Source organism: Prinia subflava, chromosome 2, assembly GCF_021018805.1.
Source record: "Prinia subflava isolate CZ2003 ecotype Zambia chromosome 2, Cam_Psub_1.2, whole genome shotgun sequence".
Taxonomy (NCBI): Eukaryota; Metazoa; Chordata; class Aves; order Passeriformes; family Cisticolidae; genus Prinia; species Prinia subflava.
This window is the reverse complement of record NC_086248.1, coordinates 92,823,015-92,849,755: the sequence shown is the minus strand read 5'-3', so window position 1 is coordinate 92,849,755 and position 26,741 is coordinate 92,823,015. Positions and strand designations below refer to the sequence as shown.

Here is a 26,741-nt window from a genome sequence, read left to right as displayed (position 1 = left end):
TTAGCACTTAACTTCAAGGAAAAATTGGGAAGAAATTTTATTCTGTTCAGAACAAACAGAAAAAAAGGAGACTTTCCCACAAAATGGGAACTAGTTTTAGCTTGCATTTACTGTTTCCCCTCACATTGAGTTGTGTTTTTCTTCCCAAAGCTGTGCAAACTTTCTAATTCCTCAAGTCCATAAAGCATGGGGATCTTTTTTTCTTAAAGTTACAGATTAATTTTGAGCTTGAGTACAGTCCATTCCTTTACCCTCTCTTTCTCCGAAACCTCTCACCTGGGCATGTATGAGGTACAAGGACAGGGTTTTTCTGTCACTCATTTCCTTGGAAATGGCAGTGAGTCATCAACTAACCAGCACAGACAATGCCATGATGTCCTACATTGAGGTGCCTTCTATGTAGCCACATCACTCAGGACAGCAGTGGCAGCCAGACAGGGAGAGGTTGGTTTGTCTGAAATAAATGACCTGAGGACTGCTGGTCTCAGCAAACTGCTGCTATAAACAGCAGGAGCAAGTGAACTCTGAAAACATAAGAATTTCATGTTAAGCAAGCACCCCCAGTAATGATAATATATAAATAATGATAATAACTTACTTGAAGTATCAAAATGCATGCCTGCCTTTTAAAAAAATATAACATTTTTAATACTGAATCTAATACTTTTCCAAGCCAGTTGGTTTCTTAGCCACCATATTTTCCAAATTTTTCCGTGGCTGTTTTCCATTGTCTTTTTTTAAACATAAATCTTGTTTTTAAAATGGTCTAATCCTAAACTTACGAAAGCCAGTGGGAAATTCCTATGTTGACTCCAATGGCTTTTGTATCATGTCAGAAGTATGGAAAGCAGTTGTTTTCTCCTCATAGTTTTCATCACAAATTCTGTAAAATGTATCCTGAGATGGTAAACAGATGTTTTTCTGGGAAAGCAAATGCAAAAGTAATAAGTGATAAGCATATAGAGGCTGAAAGGGGATTAAAATATTAGTTTAAATAATCTGTGGAAGAAATCATTGTTGGTTTCATTCGTGTTCCTACTAGGAGGAGTGGATCCCTTACTGAGAACTGGAGACTCTTCTGACTGTGGCACACTAGATCTTTCTCCAAGGAACAAGATCACAAAAAGATCACAAAATACATTCATAGCTACAAACAACACTGCTGCAGTTGGATGATCAGCACTTTCACTTTTTCACAGCAATGTGACAACTAGTAATGTAGAAGTAATGATTTACTAGCAGTTCTATTACTAGATTCACCTCAGGTCTAAGATTTATGTGTATTTTTGCTCATGTTACTGGAGATGGCACCCCAATAGGCATTGTTTTCTGTTGGCAAGCATATACACCAATTTCTTTGGAGGGTTTTTCTCTCTGCTAGTTGAATAAGTAAATAATGTTCTATGCTGATTTATTTGCAAAAGAATGCTCAAAGTTGCTGAGAAGAGATTCCAGGTCAATGAGGTGGTTGTTTTTGCAGTTAAACACTGAAATTTACCTTTTTCTATACACAGGTTGGTATGCAGGACCATGATTTCCTTGTGGACGCCATTTTCATTGCAGATAACCAGTTACTGAGTTACTCCTGAAAGGTGAGGGAATTTCAAGTCATTCAATTCTTTCTTTACCTCCCTAACTTGATGTATTCTGTATTAAACTCACTGCCATCCCAAATGAGGATCATGTTATCAGGGAAAGTGGTTTACCTGTTTAGCTTGACGTGTTCTAAAATTGTATCAAGGGTTTGGATAACCTGTAAGTTACTGAAGTAAGGTAGCAAGGGCATTCATATCTCTGATATATCCTTTACCCTTCCTTCCTGCCTCACTGCCTGAGCTATGCCATGATAATTGCAGAAGGGAGAAAGCCCCAGAAAGGAGCCATTCATGCAAGATAAGGCACTGAACAAATTCTAAATCCCCTCATCTGGAGAGAGTTTAGGGCTGAGTTTGAATCTGATCTTTACAGTGACTTTCAAACGTGTGCATGTTTTTACTGCAAAATACAATAAGCTGTGAATGTTCCTGTGTCCAGATAGTTCTAATGAGAGCCTCTCTTGCCTCCTCCAGTAAATCTATCCCCTCCTTACCTTCTCTCACTTTTGGTATTATGGCAGAAGCATTTAAGCCTCTTATGGCAGCTCTTGCCAGGCACTGTCTGAAGGAAGTTCACGCACTTTAGATATAAAAAAATCGAGGGGCAACTGCAGTTTTATAGGGAAACAAAAACAAGAATCATGAGTGGTTAGAATGAAATTCTTGTCTGCCTTACACCAGTGAAGTATGACTCCCAGCAGTACGTTTTCTCTGTGCAAAAATTAAAACAAGTTCTGTTTGCAAAAGAAAAAAAGACCAAAGAGAAGAAATAGCTGATTGCTCAGTGGATAAACTAATTAGGAGTGCAAAATGCAAGTGGCAACAATGCCCTTCCATTCAAGATATTCTCATTTTATTTTGAACTGAGCGTGCATCTGGTGAGGTTTTAAAGCACTGCACATTTACTCATCTGACACGGGTGAATGGCACAAAGTCAGCATCTTGTGATCAACAGGAAAGGAAAAGAAAAGAAGAACACGCGTTATTCTGATGTCATCTCCCATTGTTATTGTTGTTGTTCCTCCAAATAATGGAATTCTGGAAGCAAGACCATAAATCTCAAAGCTCAGCATTGTCTCATTTAGAGATCAAGGTCCTTGTTGCTGATTGATTCATGCATTTTTCATTTGGCTAGCTAATATCCTTTAAATGGAACAGACACTTAGGCAGTGAAACCGGAGCTATTCTTCCCTCCCCTCAGAGGATTTAGTCTATAAGTTAAGAAATTTCTCATACGATCTTGGTAGAAAATATAATTTTTGTAAAACAAAGAATATTATTTGCCTCAAAAGTCTAACATTCATTTTCTTGGCTAGGAGCCTGGTTCCAGTGTGCATCGAGAGCACTCAGCTTTTAAGGTTAGATTGTGATACCTTTTTCAAGTTGCATAATACCTAACTCTTTGAATTATTCCATTGGAATGAAGAATTATGACATCACTTGAAACTGATAAGAGTATCACAATCTAACCCTTAATGAAATTTGTAGAAGCTGAGTGTCCTCTAGAAGAATGAGTCCATAATCCATATTTTTATGGCTATGTTCTACCTTCATTTGTAATCTTTAGACAGATGCATGGTCAAGGCATTGATGTAGCTGCTTATATTTCACTACCCCTTTGATAATTTTAAAGCTGTCTGAGATTGTACAAGGAATATAATCACAGAAAATTGCATTTTCTTCCAAGTTTTAAATGTTAGTTTTTCTATAAACAGGATGAAGAATGTATTTTTAAAAATACCTGTTCAGGGAATCACAGAACTCACTATGACATGGGATGAAGAGAGGATAGACAGCTTTGCTCTAAGGAGGAATGAATTTTTTCTTCAGACCCTTAGGTAAATTCCAGTTTATGTCAGGTTTATGATATAAATCTCAATGCCTCAATGAGTGTTGATGTCTTTTCTCTTTGATCTTGCTTCAGTTCTGGCCACAGTTCTCTCAATACTCACCTTCCTGGTAAATATTACAATCTCTCCAGCATTTCTTTGCAGTGGGATTACAGTTATCACAAGTAATAATTTTTCTTACTGCTTTAGATTCAAAAGTGCATATTGAACCTGTACTACCTCCTAAAACATAGCCGAAAAGATTTTTGGATTGCTGCTTAGCACAAGCAAAATCCAAGAGGAGTGTGCAGTATGAGGATCAAACAGCAACACCTCCATCCATTTGATAACAACTGCTTGATGGAAAATATTACTGTACCCCAAGTAGCCCTTTTCCATTCATGGTTCTGTTGGATTCCCACTAAAATTGCTTATAATCATAAAATTCCATGTCTTATGGCACATTGAGTTATTTTTCCTCAAGTGCACACAAACGGAGTGTTGGGATTCCCAAAGGACCTGTGCTGCCCCTTCCTGAACTGGGGTTTGGGCTCAGGATAACTCCAGAGTGGTCAGAAGTCATAACAGACTTCTGGTAACCCTTGGAAAATTCTTAAGAAACCATGAGTGCCTCCTTTTCCACAGGAGAAGGGACATTGCCCAAATGCCTCCTAAATGCCTGCTTTCCTGGATATAATGGGCTGCTGGGAACAGGGCAGCAGCAGCTGGGCTGTACCCTTGTTTTGTCTGGGAAAAAAATAGAGCAGCAGTGAGGAAAAAAAAGATAAAGCAGGAGTGAGGAAAACAGCTGAAAGATCTTTCCATCAGAGTTAACTGAGTCATTGAAAGAGAAATATGACTAGACAAAGAAAGGAACAGTGAGAGGCCTGAAAAGTGTGAAGAGAGTTATCATAGCTTATCATAAGTTAGAAGGAACTGTGTGAAATGCTGAAACTGTGTGAGTCTTCCTCCTGGTAACAAACATCCCACTAAAAATTTAAATATATGATTCTGGACTTGAGAAATAACTTATAGTTCCAGTTTATGTCTGTAATTAAAGGAGAAGGAACATGACAAGCTGAGAATCAAATGCTTAAAAAAGAATATATTGAATATTCAGCATTACCATTCCAGACATTGACTGGGCTCAGAACTTTACTAGCTGAGGTAGATCCATCTCCTCATGGTGAGAGAAAAACAGTCGTGGGACAGGGAAAGTTTTCACACCTGAGCAGAGTTCTTACAGCAGCATTTTCTGAGGGTTCTGAGCAGAAAGAGGGACAAGAGGATCTGACCTTTTTCCTGCTGGACTGCAAAGGTTGTTTCCTGCACTGTCAGAACATCACATCAGATGTTGCATCTGTGCTGGTGTTTTGAGAAAGACTGCTATTCTGGTGGATACTGGGAAATAGATTAAATTCTTCTGGAAGCTATGGATGTTTTCTGTAAGAATGAAGTGCTAGAGAAGAGTTTTGGGTTTGGTTGTTTTTTTTGTTTGTTTGTTGTTTCGTTTGTTTGTTTTGTTTACTTTTTTTTTTAAAAAAACTTTCCTCATCCCTGAATTTCCTTGCAGGTAATTCTCTGAACTTCGTGACTAACTTCTCATGTCACCTGTTGATTCTTTCTTTATGCTGAGGAGAAACTGGGGGTTTCCAGGCCTTAGTTCCACAAATCATTTAAGCACACATTTAAATGCTTCTCTGTTCAGGCACAGAATTGAAACATCTGCTTTAATCCTGCAAGTACATGTTTAAGTTTACAGCAAATAATCTGGATAGGTGAATAGCGACCTCAGGACTGGATCTGAACCCTGTGGAAACCCTGTGGAAAAACTCACACTGGCACCAGTAAAGTTCTCAGATTCCAGCCTCCCTTGCAGAGTTTTGCAGTAAATAGTCCCAGGGGTATTTTGGTAGGAAGGTAAGGGGCAGGGGAGAGGGTGGGATGTCAGGGAGCTGTGCTGTAGGTGTCAGACCCTGCTGGCCTCCAGCACCTGCATTTGCTCCTCTGTGCTGCAGCCCTCGGGAGAAACCCTGCAATAACAAATACACCTGTGCAAACACCCTTGGTGTCGTGTTTTCTTGGGGTTACTGTAGCAATAGCAATGTAGCATAAAGGAAAATATCAAGTTAAGCTCCGTGGGAACCTGTTCTGCCTGGTTTCACTGAGGTAAACATTAATGCTAGTGATATCTTTTGGCCCTGGGTAAATCTTTATTACCATGGAAATCTGAAGAATCAGCTGCTGCAATTATTAAGATGTAAGATACCGTAAATTGGTCTTTAAACCAAATTTCCTAATTTCCAGCTTTGATATTGTAAATCTCATTCAGCAATGTTCTTACAGCCTTTACTCCTGAAACTATAGGTCTTTCTGGAGCTTCTGTAACCTGTGCTTTAGACTTTCTGGTCCATCCAAAGGGACTTAAATACAGTGCACAGGTATTTCTAGATGATCTCCAACCCCATCTCCACATTGCCTATTTCCCCTCTATTCCTCCCACACAGAGATTATGAGCAGGGAATTTCTTATAACTTCCTGACATCATCTAGAATTTGCATTGATGAATTCCCATCTTCTTATTCTCATCCATCTTCTTCATTGGTTTGAACATAGATGAAGTATGCCTGCCTGGAAAATTCCCTGAGAGGACCAGCGCAGAAGGGTTTGGTTTTGCTTCACTTTAGCAGCCTATAAATATCAAGGAGCAATTCCTTTGGGGACAGTATTTTCTGTGCTTGGTGACAATTCAGACAGCTGGGACAGAACTGGCAAAGCTTTTGGCATACTCATATTTTTCTGCATAGGTTCCAATCCATTTTCAGGCTCAGATAATTCCAAACCACCTGAAATGGGTTTAAAACCAGAGCCAAAAAATGTAAATTATCCAGCACAGACAAACACATTCAGTGAAATATGAGGGCTGAACTATGTGAGAAAGATTTCTTTGTGGATAGTTGAGACTTGAAAAGAAAGCCCAATAACAAGAAAAATGTTAGGCAAAAGGTACCAGACCAGATGATGCTGCTCAAATTTAATGATGCTGCCTTTTAATTCTGTTAAAAGTTTCCTTAATTTCTTTTTAATCAAATGCTTCTGTAATCTGTTTGATTTAATCACATGCCTTCCAGTCTTCCTGTAAAGCTTGGAAATCTAAGTAACAACTTGATGTGTGGCCCTGAGTGAGAAAAGTATATATTTTTCCAAAGAGCCACAAAGAAGACTTAAACCCAGTGCTGCCTGTTGGTGTGTGTTGACCTGTCTGCTTCCAGGGTTCTGTGGTTTGCTCAAAACTTCAGCAGCAGGACACTGATTTCACTCTGCTTTCCTGAAAGCCTCTAGGGCTTGATGCAAACACAGGTTACCCCAAGCTTAATTGTGATACTTTGCTTCAACCTCCTGTAGCAAACAGACAGCAATTTTCTGCATGCTTTTTCAACACACACGGCTCCAGTTTCCTTGATGAGGGGATGAGTTGTTCCTCAAGAAGTACACAAAGAATTAGAATTTGCTACGTCACCCTTATTTCTGTTAGTGAGGCCAGGACTTAGTCAGTAGTCAGCAAATAGCTGTGAGGCCAGGATTGAGTCAGTAGCCAGCAAATAACTTGCAGGATGTTTTTCTGGGATCTGTTTTTCTGCCTGAAGCATTAAAACCACACTAAGAACTAAACTCCTCTTATACCCAACAGCTGATAAAAAATCCTGGTATGAAACTTCCTGCTTACATTAAATAGTGTTTCTGAGAAGTGCCAGCAGATCCATTTGAGGTTATGAAGGGGATCAGTATTGAGTATTGAGTATTCCATTTCCATTTCTGGCTCTGGCCGTACTAAAATCTAAACCTATACCTATACAAAAGCATGTCAGAGTGATATAAGCACCATTATAAGGGGATTGCTGTGATGCTCTTTTGCCACTTGAAGTGATTCTTAAACCTGTACAGTGAGAGTTTGGGGATAGAGCTTTACGGTTTGGTTCTGTTGCTATTTTCTCTGCTCCTCTTTAGCGGTGGCTTGTCGGCAGATCCAGTGTCATGCTGCCTATTTGTACGTGGCAAAACAAGAGGTGCCAGCAAGGGCTTCCCAGCACCGCTGCTTTGGGCACATTTCATTTATTAGTGAGAAAGTACCAGCCCTGCTGCCTTCCCCCGCCGTGCCCTTGGGCAGTACCCTTTTCCCGGGTGGCCTGGTGTGGGCATCGCCGCAGTTTCCTCACTCCGGGGCGCATTCAGGAGGGGATCACGCCAACACAGAGCAGCTGAAGGCGGCTGCAGGCAGTGGCGGCTCCTGCTCTGGATGGCGATGCCATGGGAGATGGGATGGCTCGCATGCCCCGAGGTCGCAGCGCGGGTTGGGTACAGGCAACCCCAAATTCACGCTCCGCTGCTGGGCTCGGGACTGCGTTTTATTATCGCTTGCTGACATCTGCTGGCAGCGCCACGAACTAGTTCGGAGGGACACGAGCGTGACATTAGGAGCAAGCTCCTCTCTCTGAAGCGTGTAAGCAGATTTTGGGGAGCCGGGACATGGGGGGATTGCAGGCAGACTGTGGTGCCTGATTTGTCCACTTAAGGCTATTCCTTAACTATGTTTGCAGAGGGAAACTGTAATGAGCTGCCCTGCTCTGGGTGGAGTCTGTGGCCAGTCCATCCATGCATCCATCCGTCCATCCATCCATCCATCCATCCATCCATCCATCCATCCATCCATCCATCCATCCATCCATCCATCCATCCATCCATCCATCCATCCATCAGCAACCCCTTGCCTTCAAGCGTTTCACTCAAGATACCAGGGGAATGTAAATAACATGCTCAAGGCCAAAGGGCAAATTAATGACACAATAAAACTCCAGTTGTTCTTCAACCACATGCCTTTAAGGGCCTTCATAAGCACCAGAAAATGAAGGCTGGAGTGGTCCTTGGCTGTTGCAGGAGTTGTTATGGTTGTCCTCATTGTCTGGATGAGTCAACTGAAATGAAGAATTGCAAATCATAGAACCATAGAATGGCTTGAGTTTGAAGGCACCTTGAAGATCATCTAGTTCCAATCCTCTTGACATGTGCAGGAACACTCTCCACTAGATCAGGTTGCTCAGAGCTCCATCCATCCTGGCCTTGAACCCTCCCAAGGATGGGGCATCCACAACCGATTCTAAACCACATTAGGATAAAAGGCCAGGTGTAAGATTTGCACACAGGTGTTCAGGTTATTTTTGAGCAGATCTCTGGTGTTTCAAATTAGTGCTGCCTCAAAGTATTTACCTGGAAATGTTTTAAGCAGTTATTTGTCCTTAACATGCCACTTAGGAACAAAGCTGTTTGTGGCCTAAGGGAGTAGAAGTAAGCAGGCATTGCTTTTAATGTGCAGCTCGTGTTGAGTCCTCAGGGCACTACGTAGCACTGTGGGCTTTTACTGTGCCCTGGAAATCACATGGACACTGCTGGCAGAGTGCTGTGGCCTTCCACTATCTTGGCATAAATGCCATTTTGGGTGCCTCACGATCTAGGGTGGTCTGAAATTAAGAGCTGCATTAGAAAAAAAAAAAAAAAAAAAAAAAAAAATCTAAGATGAAAAAAGAATTCTGCAGGAGAAAATACTCATTGGGAAGGGAATCCACGGCCACTTTTACCTTACTGTGCTCTTTTTCACTGAACTGGAAGAAAATCAAATTAATCACCTTGATGTACATTAATACACAGATGGTAATTGTGTCATTTACTGTATCTTAAATGCTGGAGCTGATTAGCTTTTATCAATCCTCTGAGCACTCTAAGAGGACGAGGCACCTTGTAAACAAAGACAAAGTATTCTTCTCTGATAGAAGTGATGAAAGGAGAGACTATTTAAAAGGGATAGGAGGGCATGTTTTACTTTCCAGTGCATAATGAACAGTTATCTTGCTAGCCATTAAAGCCTGTAAAAGCAACTTGAGTTTACTAGCTGTCTAAAACCCTCCTATACTTTAGCTCATGTATGGGTACTGGGAATTATTTCTTTGTTTTTAATGTGTTGATGTACAGCTAAAAAACTCCTATTCAGAGTTTACACCTTGCCAAGAAAACAAAAGTCAGCATTGCAAATCACCAAAGGAAAAATTTGAAGGTCTGCACCAAAGAGAGGTGTGGCCAAAATATTCCCTGAATAGCAGGCTGTGTGGATTGATATATAAGCACTTCTGGCCATTCCTATCAGAAATGATGCACTGTGTGGGATTCACTGATCCAAGCCAAATGACAAACACAAAGAAGTCACATGAGTTGTGCAAAGGAAGCTTTCAGTGTTCTCAGAGCTCAGGGAGTCATCTTTTCGTCAGGCGTGTCTGCATTGCATTCCCAGAAAGAATACACTAAAGCAGGAGCTCTCAACAGATTCCGATTTGTAACCCTTGAAAATGTTTCTGCTGAATGTTTAGGTGCTTACAAAAGAAAATACAACTATTTTCAGTTCACTTTTCTTAGGCATTCCTCAGAAATCTGAGGATCACAGATCTCCTAGGGTTTTTGGCTCATCTTTAGAAATCTTTGCACTAAAGCCCAGTAAAAAGAATTAAAATCTTTCTTATGAGCAGAGCATACAGATAATACAGACTTGAAATTCCTGATTTCATGAAGAAATGTTGTAGGCATGTGTTCAGAACACTATTTTAAATGCTTGAATAAATATGAAATCAAGGAGAAGAATTGATTAATAATTAAGGAAAAGAATATACTTCCTTTTGACACTTAACTAAGAGATGGCACACGTGTTTTGGACCAGGTAGATATGTGGACAGCTTAAATACATGGCAGGAAGAAATCATAGCACTGTGTGCCACAGCTGGGGTCTCTCTGAAAGATAGTAATCCTAGAAATCCTTTGGGCCTTGGGTGGTTGTGCCAAGTGGGCTGACTTGGAGCTGCCCTTGCATGCCAAATTTTAAGGATTGTATCCCAACTGACAGAGAATTGAGACAAGGAAGATATTGTATGGAAGACACCATGCAAACCTTTTGGCAGGGATGGTGAAGAGATGCAAGCTTCTTGGTTTCTGCGAAAATTCTGGCTGTTCAGTCTTCTGCTAGCACAAGCTATGAAAGGGTGAAATGCCAAGTACTAATCCAGAATTATAAGACATAATTCAGGGATTTCTGTATCAAATGGTCACTGCCTAATGAGAATGACAGTTTTATTGTGTTCCAAAACAATTGCACAATTGTGTGTTTTATTTTCCACATCAGATAACTACATTGTTTGCAAAACCACCTCTGTCATGCAAAATGGGGACTTCACTTTCACTAAAATAATCTAGAAATACATGACTGCAACTCCCAAAATAACTTTACCCTGCCATGTTACAGCCATATACCTGCTGCTAGACTTGCAAATGACCCATTTTCAGTGAGCTAGAACACAGAGTGGAAATGGTGCAAATTCTCACATCTGCAATGTTTTGTATCACAGTCAGCAATGATGATGTTGGGTATGTTTCCCCATTCGCTTCTGTTTCTCAGTAGAATTTGCTTTAAAAGTCAAAGCTCAGTGAAAAGTAGAAATTAATGGTGGAGAGACTGCTGAGGGAAGATCACTCATTGTCTCTGTTAGAGAAATGATTTGTCATGGGTTTTTTTGCCTTGGTTGGTCTTTTTTTTTTTCCAGGAAACTATCTGGATAACACAGGAAAAAGCTTCCATTGCAAGAACTGACACTGCTGTGCATTACTTTAAATGTGCAGAGGACACATGCAGAAAGGCCACACCTAGACCTGCTATCCATTTAAATACATTATCCATCCTTCTGCTACTCTTACATCCTCTCAGTGCCTTTCTCAGTGTCTTTCTCAGTCACTTCCCATGATTTAGACTCAAATGCTTTCTCAGAGTGTTTCTCACAGCCCAGTGTCACAGTAACCCCCTCTCAGGCAGTGTTCTGGCTGTGATGTTTGCCCCACAGGCAAACCAAGAGTTAATGCTCCCCCCCTCAGACCAGCCAGGGGCCCTACAGCTGCTCGGAGCTGCCAAGCAATTAGGCTTGTCAACATCCCTCAAATAAACTCCGGCAGTATTATCAAACCCCATTGTTACCTGATCCCCCAGAGGCTGGGGAGGCTGTTCTGTCAGGACTGCAAACTGCAAAGAGCCATGTCTGTTTTCTCTTTTTTTTTAATTCTGAATGACCCATCTTTTACTGGTCAGAACTGAGACTCAAGAAAGACGTATCTTTTGGGGGAGGATTAAACCTCTACTGTAATACAAGTCTGGTGGGAAATCATGGTGTGTTTTACCCAGGAACCACATTCAGCACTTCCTTGTGGCTTTGTCTCAAAGCAACAGCCGGCTTCAATGGGCTGCCTTAAAAATAATGGCATGCAAGCTGCCATCTTAAGGAGAAAAACACTGCCAGGAAAGAGTATTTCTTGCTCCATCTAGGGTTGCTACCTTGGAAATACAAACCCCAAGTCACTTCAGACAAAGGCCTGCTGTGCAGGCACGATCTGTGCCTGCACTGATCAGTCTATGTGTGGGCCAAACTGGGCAGTGTGATTGGAAAGGAGGCAGATAACAACCCTACCTGAAGCCAAGGATGTGTTTGGAGGACTGAGTTCCAGGTTCTACTGAACAATCAAACAACAATTGTGTCACAATAAGCCCACGTATTTACAGAGACATGCAAAGATGGCAAACCCACAGCTCTCCCTTGAATTCATCCTTTTTATCTTTCATTTTGGTTCAGACATGACAAAACTTTGATCTGAATTAAACAACACAGTTTTGTCCACCTGAGTCTACAACCCAACTAAAACAATTGCCCTAAACTGACTTTTTGATCCTTGCAGTTGTTTTCCATTCTGAAGTCTGTTGCTCTGGGGATGACAGCAAGTAGCACCAGTGGGACAGGGAAGTGGGACTACCATGCCACCACAGTTTTGTTGGAATGGATAAAGGGCAGTGATGTAGCAAGGACACAGGAAGAGGTGCAGCAGTACCAGACTTCCCTCAGAGACAGACAGCACCCAGGGACAAAGACTAGTAAGCCCTGTAGGTGCATGATTGCCAGGCATCTCTTCCAGGAGGAGACTTCAATTATGAGCTTTTAAAGTGAAATATTTTTGGGTCTTAGTAAAGCATAGAATATTAAGTTTAAAATGCTTTGGGTTTGGTGCATTTTTAAGAGCAAGTAACTATAAATTCTTTCTAGAAGGCTGAACAACTGTATACACAAGCTGACATCCACCCAAAAAAAAGCCTTCAGCACCTAGAATTTCTCTTCCTTCAAAATCCAGAATCTAAGTGTAAATCTTCATTTGAGTTGAAAACCATAAGGTTTTACTGGCCACAGGCAAAATATAAAGTGAGATGAAAAACTGCCTGGTACAGAGGAAAGATGATATTGCAAGATGGAAAATACTCAGGACACAAAACTCTTCTCTCTCTCTCTCGATGCACATACAATGCCCGATGCATTCAGGTGGATAAGCTTTACATTAGCACTGCCACCCCTTTTACAGGGGTATGGAGGGACTGACCCTTTAATACAGAAGCCATGATTTATTCACTTTCATTGTACCACAATGACTCTCAGTGTTCAAATATGCTTTTTTTCCACATATGAGAAATTATATTGTATCAAGGCCAAAGCTGAACTGCAAACTGCTTTCCCTTCTCTACCCAAACCAGTTTGTGTTATTTGTAAATCTAACAATGACAAAGATTCAAAGGTCTATTACTCAGCGTCTCTTGATTTCCCTGTTTTATTTTGTGCCCCTTATCGATACTCTTCAGAGCTCAGGGCTGAGGCAACATAATGGGAGCCTGGAGACATTGTCTGCATCTCAACTAGGGTCTTGGCATTTGGTAACAGCACCAGGTTGTCTTTTTTTTTCTTTTCAGAGCAAAACAGCTGGTGAGTATTTGAGTGTATGCTGGTGGCAGAGAACTTGCAGTAGAACTGGCTGTGACTCCTGCTGCAGAAGCAGTTTCAAGACACTAGCACTGAGCAAAGAGGCATGTCAGATAAATAAGACAAAATGCAAAATATGCTTCTTTTCTGTTCGTCGGGAGTTACATTTTTTCAAAAGGCTCGGAATTTTACAGATGCTTTCTTCCACATTATGTACATCTCTTACACGACTGAACAAAAGTTTTCCCCTTAACCTGCAGCCTTCTTTCATTTAAGTTTTCTGAAACACCTTGCTATTATAGTGATAGAAGTGGTAATTCATCGTTATTTAATGATGAATTCACTGACATGTCAATAATGTTTATCTGATTACTTTGGATGGTGAAGAGGGACTATAAGAGCTTGAGGGAAAAGCCCTGTTTGTTTCTAATGCCTCAAGAGGTATCTTTTCTGAAAGAAGCACTCTCTGTAGAAGGAATTTTTTTACTGGGCTTGGCAGATACATATTCGTAAATGGGCACATCAAATGTACATTAATACATTATTCACTCAGTCATTCAGATGAACTGACACTTTTATTTAATCCTAAAAGACATTACAGTCTAGATCGACAGTACTAGTATTAATGGGAGACAGAAAAAATTGAATATTTGCTTTTCTTACTGTGCTTTATACCATCCTCTAAAGTATTAACTCTTGGCTTTATTATTCACAAACCTGATACATGCATTACATAACAAGCTGTTCATACCTCAGCAGATAGATAGATAGATAAATACAGATTCTGAATTTAAAAAGGTAATATTTATTCAGAACTCTTTTACCCTGAAGTGCATGGACATGCACACCCACATACAAACTCTAAATATTTGCATTTCTAAAGATGCCACTATTAAATTTTATAAATATCAGGAGAAGCTCATCTTGAAAAAATTCAGTTCCAGTCTTTCTGATACAAAGCACAATAATCTAAAAAGATTCTAGATTAAAAAAAAATTATATCAAATAAGTTTTCCCTGTTTACTACTAATATGCTTTTAAAAATAAAATTTAATTATGTGCACTGTCTAGAGCTGTACTGGGATTTTATTTAAAATAGCGTGAATCTGGAAAAACTCAGCAAAGGAGAACACAGTGGCTCCAGGTGAATGTTAACATTACCAACTGCCCAGTCAAGTCCGAACAACTCCCCAGCACTGATCATTCCAAAGCAATTCTGGGATGCATAAATTTCTCTGTAACAGACAACATATTCCAAAGCATGTGCAAAATTACCTGCCCACACATTCATCAAAGTATGCTGTGAACTTTCATAAATCTCCTGTTACTTTTCCTCAGCTCTTTTTTTCTTGGCTGGTAAGAGTCACAGAGGATTTTTTTCCCTTTCAACATTTCAGTATTTGATATTACACCAAGGCAGGGTGCTGCCTGCACATTGGGTTAGTTTATGCAATACACTATAAAGTACAAAAATGACATGACAGAAAGGAAAAAAAGAATTTTCTAATGTCTAACCTGAAAAAGAAAATGCGAGCAGCAAACCCGACCACAATTTTTATTAGGCAATTAAGCTGATTGCTTTTGTGAAGTGGCCACAAACTTGAGTTACCTGCAGTCAGTTGGTGAGCTCAGGGATTTGGATCCCCACACATCTCAAGTGCAATAGATTCATACACCTCAGCTTTGATATTTCCCATGGTTCAGCTTAAAAAACCCACACACGGTAAACAACTGCTCTGTCTCAATCATTTATCCCTCAAACACCATTGTCAAGGGGCAGTAAAGCTTTGCTGAGGAAAGGTCTATGTAAGAATACTGCCAGATGGATTTGTGCAGAAATGGATAATTAAGTAATGACCAATTAAAATACAATCTGTAAATCTAATAGTGGGAAAAATAAATTGTTAAGATAGATCTTAATTAGTCTTCCATTTGAAATTGTTCTCTCCTAATAAGAAAAAAGTATATTTTAATTTCAAATCATAGTTTACTCTTTTATCTTTTCATCTGTGTAGAAAGCTGTATGTCAATTGACATGCTTCACATATACATTTACATAACTATTTACTGAATAACACTGAAAAAAAAAAAAAAGAGAGTTTCTGCACAAAAACCTATAGGAATGTGTGCTGTTCAAAAAGGCAAGTCTGCAACAGAAAGATATTGCTAATATAGAAGAAAATGAGACTTAAACTATCCTCAGCAAACATCACTGGTAAAGCTTCATTAGTATGTATTTTCACATAATTCAATTAGCCAAAATACATACAAATGCTGGCAGTGCTGTTCCCTGCTCAGGGAGCGTCAGTGAAGCTTTAAACAGATCTGAAACAAAATTGCATAAATGGCATGTAAAGCCCTGTGCATACAAAGATACCTTCAGGGTTCTAATAAATTCATGAAACTTTTTAAAGTATGATTTCCTAGCAGGCAATCACTTTTAATTAACAGGATCACCTACAGCAACACATGTCCTTCAAAAACTTACATTATTTTTTCTTTTTGAATTTCAAAGTTTCTGTAGTAAAAGTTGAATAGCTGAGTAGCTTAACCTCAAAAGGATTGCAGGCTTTTATGACAGTTATAAACCACTGTGGTGCCTTCTTTATAAGAAGAAAAGATTCTTAACACAACAGAGAAAGAAGGAAATCTCTTTTTAGTCATAGCTAGAAGCAAGCATTTCCTCCAAAGGTCAGAAAACTTTTCCTCAGTTAAAGAATATTTTTAAGGACATTGCAGGCTACTTGTCAAGTAATCTCTGTTAATTTGCTCTATGAATTACACATATAATTTCCAGTATTTATTATTTTACATATTTTGAATTTTCTTTTATTTCTCTGAGCTCTCAGTATACAGTTTTGGTAAACACAGGGATCAACTGCTGAAACTGGCCTCCATAATGAGCAGAGAGCAATGGGAAGCTCATCTCTTCATTAAAAAAAAAACCCTACTAGTTTACTGAGCACATCTTCTAGGTCTGTGTGTTTGAGGTGGTGCTTGCCACTTGCTTAGAAGCACATTGCCATGTTCCAAAGCTGGCTAATCTTCTTCCCTGCAGATCCAAAGTCTCACAATATTCCATATTTTGCGTTTGAGAGGAAAAAAAGAGGACATACATAGAAAAAGTGTTAACACATTTTAAAGGGACGATCTCCTCTCCAGCCCTCCCTCACATGAATCAAATCATTGATATTGGTACCTAACTTGATCAGGTTCTGCATAAATTAATTTAGGAAGAAGGATTATCAGGGTGTGTAGTGCCTGGTTTGATCCAGGAGGTTTTACACGGTACTGTGTATCCTCTAACAGTGGCCAATGGTAAATACAACTTTTTTCCTTTTTTGCACATTCCTTCCAGGTGACCATACATTTAGAATTTGGGGTAGGTGGTACAGGCTGAATTTATGTGTCTTAGCAGAACAGTCAGCACCATGTCAGGGATATGCACGATGTCTTGTGTGAAAGCATTGGCACATTGTTCTCAGATGCATTTTCTGACTGGGAGAAGAACAGATATGGCTAAAGTCTGGGACTGGAGAGGGGTACAAGCACCCTTGGAGCATTTGAAAGTCCTACTCAAGAAATAGTTCTAAGGCACAGGTGGGCATCTAAGAAGACCAAAGAGTAAAAAGCATGTTTATGGATCAAACAGACTTTCTGGCTGAAAGGAGCATGGCACTTGCAGTGCCCCTGTATTTGAAATGAACATGTAAGGACAAAGTCATGTGCCACAGAGAACTGGCCATGCTCTGAGTGCCTGTGCAGTGTAAAAGCAAAGTTCTCTCAATGCTGAGCATCCTTCGGGTGAATGTGCACCCTGTGCTTACACGTGCGGGTATCTCTGCCATGGTGTGAGTGCCCCTGCATGGCACCCTGGCCAGGGCAGGTTCAGCACATCCTCCTGACCTGCTGCACCCTGCTGTGGGGCTCCTCAGCTTCTCATTACTCCTCTGCAAATTCCCTTCAAATTCTTCCAGCAGCCTCTCGCATCTTTAATTATTCCTAAAGCTGCCTTCCCGCCAATGGCTGTCCTACCTCTTGTCTGGGTTGGGCTCATCCTGCACTCAGACAGAAGCTTACAGGAGCTGCCATGCCCCGGGGACCTGGGGCAAGTGCCTTCTCTTATTTATTTATTTATGTGTTATTTTGTATTTAATTTCAACCTGCTCTCATCTCTCCTGTACCTTAGAGTGCCTTTGGAGCAGTTCTTCTTCTGTGGTTGTAGAGCACCCAGTATAAAGGCTGCTTTTTCTTGGCAGAGGCCTCCCTCTTGTTTTTACAGAAGACCAAATGCAAGAGATTTACTGCTAAGACTAGGGTAACATTTCACTACATGGGCAATGCTAATGATTTGTTGTTTGGAAAGGCACAGAAAACGTTTGTCTGCAGTCATTACACATAATATTTCTAATCAGTTCAAGAAGTGAATCTTGCTTTATATTTTTTTAAGTGAATGAAGCCATAAATGCTGTCTGTCTATGTGTATCTCACGAAGTGTTACCCATGTCTGGTACACAATGTGTGTGTGCAGTTGTGCATTTTGTGTTGACTTGGATTACTGTATATTTTACTGTAGCCAGCAGCTGGATTGCAAAGGACAACAACTGGACAATTAAAAAGCATTCAGGACACAGCCACAGTGCAACGATCAAGATATGCCAAAATAAATTAGCATCATGCAAAGTTAGGCAATGTTTAATTCATAGTTCATGCCTATATTTAGCTATCTTATTATTTGCAATATAATCCATTCATTTTTTGAAGGTTAATGCTAAGTTTTTCTCCTGGGCAATTGGTAGATGTGTCACAGGGCAGTGCAGCCCTTTTGATTTTCATTCACTAGCTGGACAGAATTTGCCATAAAAATATATATGCTTATGGGTGGGTGTGCACATTCAAGCTTCTCTGATGTAAGCACAGTCAACAAAAACAGGGAGAATTCCCTAACCATTGTTGTGACACCCTGTGTCATTCCATTTTTCTAGGGAAAGGCCACAGGTGAAATACTAATATTGGTTTATGTATTAGCAGTTTTGCTGCATTCATAAAGAGACTGTTGTTGATTTTGCAAAGGTGCACATAAAGAATAATGACTGAAGAGAAGGCAAATCACCACTCATTTTGGGGGTACTCCATGATATGGTGGAGGAAAGTCTCACAGGGCACCACAGAAAGAGATCCTTTGAAAACTCTATGAAATGTAGGAAGAGGACTGGAGAACAGAAGGAAAAGCATCAAAACAGCAGTTTGACTGGAGATATTAAAAGGTGAATGTCCTGAGACCATATCTGAGAAATTATCTTTTTTCTGGTGCTGATCTGATCAAAAGTAGAGCTGGCCTAATCAAATGGAGAATATGAATAGCCTAACCAGGTTGAACAGGGTAATTTAAACCGTTCTTCTGCAGAGAAACTGGACTGTATTATGTAGGAATTTAATATATTTTTGACAGAGTCTTGAAGCAATGTGATTTGGAATTAGTGACAAGATTTTGAAGGAGGAATACTTTCATATAGATCACACTGTCTAGGGATATGACTGGTGCCAATCATTTTGATAGCTAAGCACAAGAGAGCCTGATTTTCAAAGGTGCTGAGCACACACACAGATCTTGTTCCATTCACAGGGAATTATTTCTTTTTGGGGTCCTCTACACTCAAATATTAGGCTCTACACTCAAATATTAGGCCCTTGGTTTCTGCCAATTAAGAAATGACAATGTTACTGTAAATGAGGAAGGACAAATTATAAAATCTTATCTATGAAGAAAAACATTAAGTCCTTTTGGAAACGTGATGAGACCTTTTATACAGAAGAAAAAGCTCAACATTGTAGAATTACCTTGGTAACTGCAGAGCCTAAAAATGCAGAAGAGGAAATGTACATCTGTAAAGCTGGGAAAATTGTGTTGGTCAGATGACAAACCTACGTCGTTTGCCACCATTAGGGGTCGTGTTGGAAGCAAAGCCTTCACTGGCTATCAGACTTTTGAGTCAGAGGAAGTCAGAGGAAGTCATCTCTTTTGGATGTCTGACTTCCATCTCTGTCCCATCTCATGGGAGACCATGACCATATCTTCTGTCCTGTCTAATCTTATTTGTGCCCACCAGATCCCCAGCTCCTTGGTTGTTTTTTGTGACCTTCCCTCAAGATATTGGAGAGCACTGTGTGGTAAGTGACATTCTTGACAGAGTTAATGAACCTTTCAGATAATGGTCATAGCAGTGAAGGGGGTGTCCTGCACACAGTGATCCTCCATGATCCCTCAATTTCCCTGAAAGTGTGAAGAGCCTAGCAGGAGAGAGGAAAGGTTTGGAAGAAAAGTATCTACTTCCAGGTAGGCTAGAAAATCAAGTGTGGGTTTTGGTACAAAAAAGTTCCTTCTGGTCTAGAGCAGAAGTGCCAGCAAGCGAAGGAAAACTAAGAACAGTCTCTACTGAACTATACCAGTCAGCTGGGCAATTTTAGAGAAAAGAGTGACTGGTACCTCTGGAACAGGCAAAGGAGCACTTTGGTGCCCTTGGACAGAAAGAATACTGGGAGGGCTGGAGACTGGCAGCTGGACCAGTAAGGGCTGGATGTCATCTTAACATCGGTCCATGTCCACCCAGTGAATCTGCGACTCCCAGTATCCGCTGGAGCTACGAGTGCTTCCACTCTCTTTCGCAAAAGTACAGGGTAATACCTTTATTTATTCACTCTTTGGCTTGCAAGCAGCATGACTTTCACTCTTCCATGAGGGTTCAATAACTGGAGACAACCATACCTGTAAGCATGGAGTGAGGGGAGTGAAGTTCTTCTTTACTCTAGGTCTGAGAAGGCTTGAGGTGCTTCATCTTTGGTTGGTTTCTCTGCTGTTGGGAAGGAAGGGAATGTGTAGACTTCCACGGGAGCTATCACTCTCAGATCTTATTTAGTTCTTATTTTCTTTTTGAGTCAAGAAAACAATACTGTCAAAGTTCTTTCTCCACAAACTGCCTGTGGCTGCCCCAGAGATTATTAACTATAGTTGCTTTTTTGTCACATGGCTGAAGGAGTCTGCACAGATTGCAGGAGAAATGAGTCAAATCCCAGATACACTTATATCCTATATACAACCAGCTATATAAATGTGCAAAATGGGTACAATAAAAATAACAAATGAGCTCAAACTCAGTCATAGCTGTTCATAATTGTAAACCATTTTGTCAGCACTGTGAACTACAGCGTACAGCCCAAGATTTTTTTTTTTCTTTTTCTTTTTCTTTTTCTTTTTCTTTTTCTTTTTCTTTTTCTTTTTCTTTTTCTTTTTCTTTTTCTTTTTCTTTTTCTTTTTCTTTTTCTTTTTCTTTTTCTTTTTCTTTTTCTTTTTCTTTTTCTTTTTCTTTTTCTTTTTCTTTTTCTTTTTCTTCCAGAAAGACCAAATGAAGGCACCCAATCCAGGGTAACAAACACTGGGAGACTGCCTGGAAAAATTGAGGGATGTCTATGGTCTCTTCTAGTGGGTACTTGGAGAAGGCATGAGTAGAATTGCATTCTGCTCTTAGCTCTGCTATTTAACCTCCTTAAGTCACTTCACCTCTATGCTTCTCTTTCCATTGCCGCTTTCCATATCTATTTTTTTATTTTTATTGTGAGTCCTTTGCAGGAGAGACCAACCATTACCTTGAGTTGGTACAGTAGCTAGGAGAACTGGGCCGTAACCTCACTTGCAGCTTCCTCTGTTGCTAGAAACTTTCATGACAACAAATATCTGAAGGTTGGAGAAAATCCAGTTTTTCTGACTCAGAGTGGAATTATCCTTAAAACTCAGAAAGGCGAAACAAGTTTTGGGTACTCTTTTCATATTTTCAAATAAATTTAAATTTAGATGAAAATAAGCTTCCTTTACTCCTGCTGATTTTTGTGAAGCTAGAACCCAATGGATCATATTTTTTGGCAATTACACTGGTGCAACCCACATCCATTTCACCTCCACTGATTTTACTCTTTATGACTTTATATCTGCAGTTTGCAAGACATCCACCCTTGAGCTTGGTAGTTAGACAGAGGCAAAGCTGCAATTCCCTCTGCCTTGGATTTAGGTCAGAGTCCACCAATCAAGAAACAAAAGGGAATAGCAGAATGAAGATGGGAGCCATGTTCCCTTTTACAGATTACAACACAAAGTAAAAAAGGTACCGATAGCTGTAGGGCAGGATACACTCCTGATTCTTAATCAGGATTTAAATCCTGAATGAATAGATGCTAATAATTCATTACTCCTTTCCTACTAATTAACAGAGTGTTTCACAGCACCCTCTAGAGAGCCCAGCCAGAACACTGTTGTGCTATGCATGCTTCATACAGTTCTCTGCTGTCTCGATTATCTTTTTGTAGGGACGGGGGCTTTTTCAAAAATTGACATCAAAGTGCTTGGAAACAGCTGAAATTAGTTGTTACCTCAGTAGGCCAGCTGGTTCTGAGGAGATTGGTGCTCAGTCTTAACTTGCAGTCATCTTTTTTTTTTTGGTTCATCTGAAAGTTACTTTAATGTTTAATTTACTTGATCTAATGCTCACAAGAAAGAGAGAAATGGAAAAAATCTGGTAGAAGAGGACTGAGGAATTGAGGACAGGAGTAAGCAAAGAATGTCTGCAAGTAACAGGCGGCTGCTTCTTCCCTAAAAATGCCTCACAGCAGCAGGGAGTAATACTAAGAAAAATATTTTAATTTCTACTTGTTTTTGCATGGCTGAGAGCCTGGCTGTTTAACTTGGTGTAGGAAAAAAGGCTGTGGCATGTGTGCAAGTATCAGCCACAATGTAGCTGAGCAGCAATAGAGCTAGTGCATTAAATAAAGAACACTTAAATGAAAATAAAAGGATCTGCCTGTAGATCAAATGTAGCATTTGGTACAGAACCTTATTCCAAATGGATACAAATGCATCAGTTCCTCAGAATTATAGGTGAATCAAAGGAAAATTACATCCAGAAAGATAAAGCAATCAACCAGCAGCCTTACCATGTGAGCGGCAGAGATGCAACTTTGAAGCTTCCTGTATGGCTTGCCAAAGAGCCAGATGTTGCAGGTGGAACGATGTCCTTTCTGGCTTAGCATCTGGTTCCTGTCGTTCTGATCCATAGAAAAAGGAGATGAGGAAGGATGTGGTAAAAATCATTTTATAACTTCATTTAAGAAAAGTGTTTTCTATTTCTCTTGTAATAAAATCACATTTGAAATGAGCATTTTTCCTCAGAAGTGGAGGCTATTGCAGACAAAATAATACAGGATCTTCACCTTTCACTGCCGTGTGCTTACTTTGCCTGGATCTTGAATAACTAATTTATTGGCCAATAAGAGATTATATAACCCCCCCAAAATTACATAACCCAGAAAAATCATCATTCTTCACATTTGAGGGGAAGTATTAACTGTTTGTGAGAGCAAGGATTTTGGATTTACAGGCCCTTGGTTCCTTGACTCTGTCACTCACAGGCACTTTATGTACTCTAGGCTATCCTCACCTCTTTAAAGGTGAGCAGCTTTCTTAGACATGTGGATAAAATAATACCAATCTCTAAAAGGTCTTAATATATATAGTTTATTAAGGCATGAAAGAAGTTCAATTCCTGTCCTCCCACAGTTCTTGCCTAGTCTTTACTGGTATTTCAGTTTTCCTTGAAGGAGACATACCACCCAGATATAGCAAAACAGAAAGCCAACCACATCAGTTGCTCTTCCTTCCTTCCTCTCTCATCCTCTCTCTTCCTCTCTGCACACAGTCCATCTCCAACAGGAAGAAAGATGTAGTTGCTACTGTACTAGGGCACTATAAAACCTGTTTTGAAGAACTGATTATAATGGTTCTCCTTGAATTTACTCTCTTTATGAAAGAGCCTTTTTGCTATTAATTAAGTTACTTTGGTTGTGTGCTAATTTATATTGATTGGTTACTCTGTGTTTTTCTCTTACTTGAGTACTTTCCACCAACAACACTGAGTCTGCAGCGTGTGATAAGGGTAATACACCGGGGGAAAAAAAAAAGACCTGTAGATTTAGTATGTGAGGTCAGGTTCATCAAGAGGACATTGCTAAGCAGATCACAAGGCAAATGACAGGAAATATGAGTACAAATGAGTTGATCACTCTGCCAGAATCCAGCTTTATGTGGCTGCTGGATCCTTGTGACAGTTTACCGTGAAGGACAGAAGGCACGTTCTTTTGGGTTTTTTTTCGTTGTGCACCATATATCAGGCCAACAGCAAAGTCTCAGTTTGAGGTCAGTTTTATTATTTTAAGTCCAAAAATGTTTTGTGTTACTCCAGAAGTTGCAAAAAATAATATTGCTCCAAACATGCCCCATGACCACTGCGAAGGGGCTCATGAAACTCCATATATGCAGCCCTGTAGGCAGTGTCACATAAGATATGATATGACATGGTAACATAACAGACACTGACAGGTTATCCAAGTGCTTCCAGCAAGAAGGCAAGTATCTTAGTACCACTGGCACATCATTATAGAAATTACCAGTGAGCTATTGTCTACTGTAGGTTTCAGAAGGTGCCTCTGGGGAGAGGAGTTGGGTTTCTGAGAGGAGTCACAAACTCTCTGAGTTTGTGAGAGTAGATCCCACAGCAACTGGGCCATCAAACAGAGGTTAGCAATCAATTAATGCTTAACAGTGAGAAAGCTGGTGGCTGGGAGAATCCACAGCGATGCGTGCACAAAACCTTGAAAGGATTTCCTCTTATTATTTCCACATCACGATCACCAAATTCTGACTGATGTTCTATGAGAAGGACTGCTTAATGTTTGTTATCATTTCTGAAAGCAATTATTGCTGTTTACATCTGACCTTCTGGCCTTCACAGCTAAAAACAGGTGATGTCCAAGGCTTCTGGCAGAGTCTGAGTGCTTTGATTATGTTAGTGCAATCAGCTTCCTTGCTTTCTCCTGCATCTTAAAGGCCAGAGTTTTCTGCTTCGATTTTTCCACTGATAAAAATATTTGTGACCATATCCCTCTCTGTTTGTGTCCTATGGTTATAAAATTTTTTTGCAGACTTGGCTTCAGGTCATGAGATGAGCCTGCCCAAAAATTTCATATCTAAATTTTTTCCTCCAAATTGGTATATTTGTCTCTAATGTGTAATATATTTTTCAGGCTGTGAAAATAAGTCAGAGGCAATGAGTATAGTCAGACGCTATATTTGTACCTATTCCCCTATTTCAAAATCATACTGGACTGCATTTGACACCAATGTTACTCACAAATTTCAGCAGTCTGAGAAATTATATTCACATGCCATTCATATCAACATTTGCTCCAATTAAGCCTAAATCAACAATCTCATTCTACGTGAGTTCTTGTGTGTTTGTGGGCTTTTTTTCCTGAAAGCATTTGGTTGATATCATCTTGCCTGATTTTTCAATGTGGCATGTAAAGATTAAATTAAAACTTGGTATGGAATTCTTTCTGGGTCATATGCCAGTCTGGTTTAGTAAAGCTTATTATTTATCAAGAAACTTCCGCAAGTGTTAAGATGGAGATGTGGTGGCAAACTGCAGCAGCGTAGTAAAATTTTACAGAAAAAAGAGAAGGGCAGGTGTGCCTTTCTGTCCAGGAAGTCATTCTATTTTAGTGTTCAGAGAGTTGCATATTTTGCTGCCTTCTGGCTCTGCATACTTTCCTTTTCCCACCTGGCAGACACTCGCTCCCTTTGTGCTTCTCTTACCCTTTCCACCCTGCAAGCTGCTCCCTCCTCCCATTCCATCGGAGATCCTGGGTGTACCCCACTCCCTGGATTCCCAAACCTGCAGCTCTCCCTTCTCTTTAGCTCAGGATCTACAGTAGTAAATAAACTTGTGGGTGACCACCTAGTTCCAGGGGGCACTTTGAACATAGCCACCCTGTTTTTGGGGAAAGCAAATTGATGGAAGTGGGCACCAGACGTTTCATTCCACTTGGCCTCTAAGCAGAGACACGTCCGGGGCCTGTTTTATCTGGTCACACTGATACAGCCTGTGTGGCCATTTGCCCTCCCTCCCTTCCCAGCCCTGCTCTGCCATTTTAAAGGCCTCATGTGCCTCTCCCCTATGCCATTTAGGGCTGCATTTTCACAAATATCTGTTTTAGGCTGCATTATTAATACTTCTGAGTGCTCAAAAAATCATAAGATGCTGCAGCACAGAGAATTATGTCATTGGCTTAAATATTGGAAGATTAAAAATAATACCTTTTAGACTCCTTTTAATACCTCTGAGGGATTTTTTGGCAGGAGAGGAGAGGTTTTAGGACATATTCTGGTCATGCTTCCAAGCTTTCCTCTGCATCATTGATGGAAATTACCTTTTTATTATTAAATGAGAGTAGAGATTCTCAGCAAATCATATGATCCCACGAGTAGGGGCTTTAACACTGATACAGTTGGCAGCAATATCTCAGAATAGAGGGATCTCATTAGCATTATCTCTGATCTTCCAGTTGTCAGAACTATAGCGAGGGGGTCTTGGCCCTAAAAGCTAACTCTACCCAGAACTACCAGGAATGCACCACCACAAACACTGGCTTAAGCAATGTTTGCATGGCACAGTGCAATGCCATGTAGAGAAACTGCATTTTGGTCAATTAGAGCTGGTCTGGGTATCTTCATGTGGCACTCTGGTTGTTCACTGGAGATATACTCATTACCTTCTTTCAGCCTCTGCCAGAGTTTTCCTTGTGTGGGATAATGAAGGGGTCCCTTTGTTCCGTGTTTGCTGCTGCTGCAGAGGGTAATGGACCATGCTCAGGCAAACCTGCTGCACTGACCTCCAGTGCAACTCCCAACATACTTGCAAAATAAATGGCCAAAGCCATTGAAACACCAAAGCATTAATTTGGGAGCTTAAACTTTGTGCCCCTGCTTTGAAAAGTGAAAACTTTTGTGCAGTAGTTAAAAAAAATATATGGTTACATTTATTGGTCTTATTAGTGGACATTGGAATATTTTTCCCATTTGTTTATCATCAGAGGGAATCCACATAACTGATTTCAAAGCTGAGAGGAACTGTTTCTCACCCATGTGAATGGTCCAACCATAAAACTTGATACTGGAAACAGGAAAGAATTGCTAGATGTTGTTCTTCTCAAATATACTCTAGAAAAAAAAAAGTTCGGAAACTGTTCAGTGAGACCTATGAAGTTTAACACCTGCTATCTAGAAAACACCACACATAAACACATATATAGACACAAATAAAAGGAAATCAGCAGTAAGCAGGGAGTAACACCTTTCTCTCTTCAGATAAATGGTTCCATCTGAGCTACAGCAGCTTACTGAACCATGAAGTTAGTGAAGCAGGGCACATAATTCATGTTTCAGGCCATTAGAATGAATTGAGTCTTCACAACTTTATAAAAACATCATCTCTTTAGCTCCATTTAAGCTATGTGCTCGGCCTCAGTGATTGCAAACATGAGCTCCAGCAAACAGC

General features: G+C 40.2%; 1 long non-coding RNA gene across 4 annotated transcripts in view; it reads left to right on the top strand.

Annotated features, from left to right (window-relative positions):
- Nucleotides 1-26,741, top strand: part of LOC134547278 (uncharacterized) — a 124,747-nt gene that overhangs the window by 15,927 nt on the left and 82,079 nt on the right. For all 4 annotated transcript variants that reach the window (XR_010079430.1, XR_010079432.1, XR_010079429.1 and 1 more), the window contains 2 exons: nucleotides 1,515-1,592; nucleotides 3,311-3,433. This is a non-coding gene — a long non-coding RNA (uncharacterized LOC134547278). The remainder of the gene's footprint in view (nucleotides 1-1,514; nucleotides 1,593-3,310; nucleotides 3,434-26,741) is intronic.